Below are 7,033 nucleotides of genomic sequence, written 5' to 3' on the forward strand. Positions count from 1 at the left end.
CATTAGGTGCTGGCCTGCTTTGACAAGTTTTGTTAATACTTAATTGAATCTGTATATGCTGATCTAGTTCCATCATTAGGTGCTGGCCTGCTTTGACAAGTTTTGTTAATACTTAATTGAATCTGTATATGCTGATCTAGTTCCATCATTAGGTGCTGGCCTGCTTTGACAAGTTTTGTTAATACTTAATTGAATCTGTATATGCTGATCTAGTTCCATCATTAGGTGCTGGCCTGCTTTGACAAGTTTTGTTAATACTTAATTGAATCTGTATATGCTGATCTAGTTCCATCATTAGGTGCTGGCCTGCTTTGACAAGTTTTGTTAATACTTAATTGAATCTGTATATGCTGATCTAGTTCCATCATTAGGTGCTGGCCTGCTTTGACAAGTTTTGTTAATACTTAATTGAATCTGTATATGCTGATCTAGTTCCATCATTAGGTGCTGGCCTGCTTTGACAAGTTTTGTTAATACTTAATTGAATCTGTATATGCTGATCTAGTTCCATCATTAGGTGCTGGCCTGCTTTGACAAGTTTTGTTAATACTTAATTGAATCTGTATATGCTGATCTAGTTCCATCATTAGGTGCTGGCCTGCTTTGACAAGTTTTGTTAATACTTAATTGAATCTGTATATGCTGATCTAGTTCCATCATTAGGTGCTGGCCTGCTTTGACAAGTTTTGTTAATACTTAATTGAATCTGTATATGCTGATCTAGTTCCATCATTAGGTGCTGGCCTGCTTTGACAAGTTTTGTTAATACTTAATTGAATCTGTATATGCTGATCTAGTTCCATCATTAGGTGCTGGCCTGCTTTGACAAGTTTTGTTAATACTTAATTGAATCTGTATATGCTGATCTAGTTCCATCATTAGGTGCTGGCCTGCTTTGACAAGTTTTGTTAATACTTAATTGAATCTGTATATGCTGATCTAGTTCCATCATTAGGTGCTGGCCTGCTTTGACAAGTTTTGTTAATACTTATTTGAATCTGTATATGCTGATCTAGTTCCATCATTAGGTGCTGACCTGTTTTGACAAGTTTTGTTAATACTTAATTGAATCTGTATATATATGCTGATCTAGTTCCATCATTAGGTGCTGGCCTGTTTTGACAAGTTTTGTTAATACTTAATTGAATCTGTATATGCTGGTCTGTTTTGACAAGTTTTGTTAGTACTTAACTGTCCATCATCACATGGTAATTTTACCGATGTCTTTACCATTATTCGCCACACTGACTGACTTGCAAATTGTCAGCATCCTACTTCGATGGGCAGGCACTACATATTCTTCCCCTTTGATTTTCAACACGTAAGGTTGTTGAACATTTTGCCAACTTCCACCTGTTGCTCTGTTTTTCTTCCCATGGCACATTATCGTCTGTTTGGTGCCCTGCGACCATGTTACGATAACTTGTCTTAGCGATGTCGCTGCTGTTTCTTGGAAGCTCATGCTTGTTGGATTTCTGCTGTCATCTGCCGGTCTGCTGCTGTTAAAAGAATGCCTCTGTTCTGTCCACCTCCTTCTTACAAAGTTCTCCGGATTGTATCTACTCTTGCGGCTATTGTTTTAAACACTTTGTCGTGCCCCCATATATATCTGACATCTCTCAGTGCTGCTGCACAAAATGACAACACTTAATCAAGTGTTGCTGGATTGTCTATGCATAATGTACGCATTAGGTCATCGCTCAGGCCCCATTAATAAAGGTTTGATGTACTAGGTAATACATCATGGACTGAACTCAACAGAAATTAAGGAAAACCCCCCCCCCCCCCATGTTCCAGATATCCCTCCATGTTACGGATCGTGATCTAGCACCTTGTATAAGCATCATACTGATATAATTTCTTCCTCATTTTGACGAACTTCTTGCTGGACAAATTCAGGTCTACACTTTCTCATCAACCGTGTCCTATCTTGGCTTTGTCGCCATGTCTAATCCTTGCCTGCAGACAGCTGTAACCCCTACAATGACACTTTGCTTCAGTCATATTTCAGTCTCTTTTACTGCTTCCTCTGCTTTGCATTTCCTTCCCGTTTTCGTTTCACTTTTGCTCCTGTAACTTTGGCGCCCTTGCTGTCCTTCATCATCATCACCCGACGAATTTTGCTGACCTTGAACTCCTCCGTCATGAATATGTGCAGCGTCGTCATTGAAGCTCTTTTGCACGTCTTTTGTACAATTCATGAGAGAGGAAGTGATTTCCCTTTTTAATAGCTTACGTTAGAAGTGAGAAAATCATACACCAGTAGTGGTAACCAAATATGAGGCAATACTCCGTCTTGGTGTACCCAGGCTATGAATCTTCCTGGTAGGCCACTCATGTACATCTTTTTTTTTCGAGACACTTTTCCAATGGTTATTGTTCTTCTTTTTTGTTGTTATCGTCAGCGCTAAACTAGCGTCGGACTTATTCGGAAGCAATTAACGGCGGCCTCGTCCTCTTTTGTAATATTTCCTCAGCTAACTCAAATGTCTCATCTTTCATCTTGCCTTTCCCAGCCTCAAATGTTCTTGATTTGCTGGGTATAAACTTCATCCCAAGCTACCATTCCTTCTAACTCATGTAAAGTCCATTTACTCTCTATAACTGTTTTTGGTGTCAAAGTCATCTATTAATGCCAATTAAGGTTGTCTTATACCTGATGACACGAATGGTCATCTGTTAGGTTTCCCCACTTATTTCACGATGAGGTTCATAGCTATAGTGAACAAGATAACTGACACTTTACATCCTGTTAGTATCCCAACTTCAAGTCTCTGTCCTTCCATTGTAGAATCACATACTATTGAAAATGATCGAAACATTATAATGCTCTGATTGTGTCTGGAATATGATACCTCTCTCTAATGGCAATTCTACGAACTTACGAGGAATGGATACGTAAGTGTTTGCTAGATCTTACTACAACAATGCCAGGCCATTTTTCTTCTCCTTTGCCTTTCTTAATATCTATGTCAAAATACTCGTGGTTGAATTATTCCGAAATATCCGACTGCCCCGCGTTTATGAAGCCTTTGTCAGTATTCATACTGCTGTATCGTCTGTGCTTAATGTGTTCTTGACGGAGCACGATGACCTACCAACTGCATTCGACTTTCTTTGAAGAAAAATTCCAGTACGCAACGTTGCTCCCTACATGTTCATTTTCTCTAATTTCCGTTTGAAGCATTTGTTTCGGCACAACGTATGTCTCATTGAACAGTCAACAAAATGCAATGAGTTGGAGAAATTCCCTGGTCTCTACATTTCAAAAGAGCGAAACCATTTGTTCTCTTATTAAAGTGTTCATGACCTGTAAGGAAAGTGAGCAACGATTTCTGACATGGTAAACTTGTATTAACGCGTATATTATGCAGACACTAAAATCTCATTCAACTAGATGGAATTTGGACCATGATGACCGTGATATGTCTTCTGGATGGATTGAAACCTCTCGGGTAGAAATCTCTGGATTCTCGGGTGGAAATCTCTGGATTCTCGGGTAGAAATCTCTGGATTCTCGGGGTAGAAATCTCTGGATTCTCGGGTAGAAATCTCTGGATTCTCGGGTAGAAATTCCTTGATGAGTTGCGTATGGATCAACATTACGCCAGCTATCCGTCAAATTCGATCAAAGTATGGTTCATGCCAAGTATTGTCCTACAGCAGATACATTTCATTTCATCAGATTTTATTGACTTTATATATGTCAATTGGATTGGACATCAGGCTAGGCCTATTTAAGTCTTTTCCAAACTTATTTACAAACATTACATATATTCTGTCATAACAATCCAATTAAACAGTGCAGGGGAGATAACTCCGATTTAACTTGTGAAATGAACATTTTCAACTTTGATTTAATCATTTTCTGTTTATGTTTTAGATATTAATAATTAAATAAATCATGTATATTTATTGACAACCCATCCTACAAAAAATCAAAGGGATACAGGCCCAAAAGTCCTTGTGTATAAACACATTGGCCATCCACCCACTGGATATATAGGATAAGTTACCAAGAAATAAACATTTTTAAAATTTCAGAATATGATATGGATTCATATAGGAAAATGTAGTTAATATTATATATTATTGGAGTTGATTTTCTTAAAATTTATTTAACAAAGCACTATAGAATATTCATGTAACTATGAACCAACAGGTTATAGAATAGTATACTCATAAATTCCATCCAGTCCAGCCGAATACCAGAGATGTTGTGAAGATAGATATACACCAGTATCAATACTTATTAGCAGAGTGATCATGACACTATAAATAATAGCATCACTTTCAATGTAAAGTTTCGCTGTGAGTGAGATTACATATCAAGCCTATTAGTTAGACAAATGTAGTCAGATATACTTTGTAAAATGGATATGTTAATATCAGCGCTGCATATTAAGCATCCCTTTATTAGAGATTTTAGATTAAAATGATCATAATTACCAGTTATACCAAATTGAGAATTTTGTATTACTAATTGCATTCTAAAGTTGTTATAGAGTGGGCATTCAAATATAAAATGAAATGCATTTTCATTTTCATGTCCACATCTACATGCTGGTGTGTCATTCAGATGATCCATATATAAGTCACTATTTACATGTAGTTTGCTAGCATGAGTCCACATCTACCAAATTATGATATTGAATTTTCTTGGCCCATAGTATTTAAATGTGCTAGCAATTTCTTCAGTGTTGTTCATATTATCAGACTTGATGAAATTTTTAAATTGTTGAAGGGAAGTAGCATTTAAAGTTTCTGCAGACAGAAGGTTAAATTCTCTACACATTGAGGGAAAATAACTATTGAAATAATTCTCAGTTCTACAGAAAGGAGGATTGAAAATACGGCTATTTTTTAGTGGGTATCTTTCATTTATATTGCTGTGAAGGTACGGTTCAATGATGTCTTCTAAGTAATTAGGCGATTGATTATTTAACATAAAGCTTACAATGAGAGGTCCCTCTACACAATCCTGTAATGACTCAAGAATATTTTTATTTTGGTTATTACAGTTATCCCATACTACATCCCCATATTCAAGTATTGATCTAATAAAAGAGGTTTATATTGTTATAAGACTTTTTCTATCCAATTTGTGTTTTAACATTCTCAATATATTCATTCTTTTATAAGCTAGCTCATAAATATTGTCAATATGATATGTCCATTTTCCATCACTACTAAAAGTTAAACCAAGATGCTTATGAGTTTGTTTGTTAGTTACAGTTTCATTACCAAATAAGATATCTGGATGATTTAGTTCACTTTTCCTCGAGAAGATTACAGATTCAGTTTTTAGTGAATTAAATTTGATATCCCATATTTTTGCCCATGCATTACCTAGATCATTATTTAATTTCACTGCAATTTCATTTTGATTGTTGTCTATTACTTCATAGGGAGAAGTATCATCTGCAAAAAGTTTTATTTTACTTGTTACACATTCTGTTACATCATTAATATAGATTAAGAAAGAAATGGACCAAGGACCGATCGCGAGCCTTGGGGTACACCGGCTTTGACATGCTTAAAAGTTGAATAAAACCCCTCTGTTGATACTCTGCTTTCTATCAGAAAGATAATTACTAAACCATTGTAATATTTTCCCTTTTATGCCATACGATTCCAATTCAAAAAGTAAACCCTCATGCCAAACTCTATCAAACGCCTTACTTACATCACAAAATACAAATCTGATTTCTTTATTTTGATCCAAGTTATTTACAATAGTGTCATATATAGATAATAACTGGTTTACAGTCGAGTCTCTTGGTAAGAAGCCTGATTGTTTCGTTATGATATCATATTCTTTCATATAATTAAACATATACTTAGAAATATTTTTTTCAACAATTTTGCTAAAACATGATGTAATCAATATTGGCCTATAGTTATAGACATCATTCTGAGCACCCTCACCTTTGTATGTTGCATCAATATTAGTTGTTTTCCAAGAAAGAGGTATAATACCAGATTCAATAGTCTTATTACAAAGTGAAGTTAGAGCAGATACATGTGAAGCTATGGAGAAAAGTATGTTTGATAATTTATGCCGATGGCAAAAGCATAAAGGAGGAACCCTATGGAAACCGGTGCTTTGAGAGGGTTTCGGCCACGTTGTGGAATAGCTTACCATCTGCTTTTAGAAAGTCAAATACCCTGGCCAAATTCAAGAAGGGCATCAAAACACCTCTTCACGTCTGCGTTTTAGACTTTTTGCACAGACGTCATTTACATACCACCCTTTATTTATTCATCTATGTGCACATTGCAATGATTAATGTCTTGCTTAATGCATAATAGTGATGGTAAGCCATTTTTGTTTCACAATTATAACTAATACTATTATCCATATGTTGTAAAGCGCTTTAGAGTAATTTTACAAAGTATATAGAGCGCTTTATAAATTTTGTATATTATTATCATTATCTTGTCTCTTCTTTATAAGCCATTATATAAACTCACCTTCATAAGCATTAAAAAACATAGATCAGTTAGAAGTGGAGTACAGTTGGTCTCCACTGGCATAAAGGCAATCGGTTGAGGTAATCACCGAATTCAAAAAGTTATTGTCAGTTAAAAATACAATAGGCAAAAATTCAAATTCAAAACTCAAAATTCAAAAACTTTTTTTGCACATTTAAAACAACATGGTAGTTTGAAGGCAAAAAAAAACCATACTGTAATATTACATTGGGCATGTATATCATGTTCAGAAAAGTTCATAGTTTGCTATCAATTGGCTTATTTTGTCAGCAGTTTCACACGGTAAAATTACATTTTAAATTTTAATAGCAGGTTAGGTTAACAAGAGCAGATCTCGGGGAAAAAAGGTTGTTAGTAAGGTCCCTTGAATAATAATCACTAAAAATAACAAGGAAGGAAGCATCATAACAATTCCCGGCACAATTCGTGGAACCTCGTTCCAGTTACAAGTTACAGCAAACCTCGCGAGAACTGACAGAAAACCACCGTGTCACGTAAAACAAACACTACAAACAGGAATTAAGGAAGCATCTGTAAG

This window comes from Mizuhopecten yessoensis, unplaced genomic scaffold (assembly GCF_002113885.1).
Source record: "Mizuhopecten yessoensis strain PY_sf001 unplaced genomic scaffold, ASM211388v2 scaffold4347, whole genome shotgun sequence".
In the NCBI taxonomy this organism is placed as follows: Eukaryota; Metazoa; Mollusca; class Bivalvia; order Pectinida; family Pectinidae; genus Mizuhopecten; species Mizuhopecten yessoensis.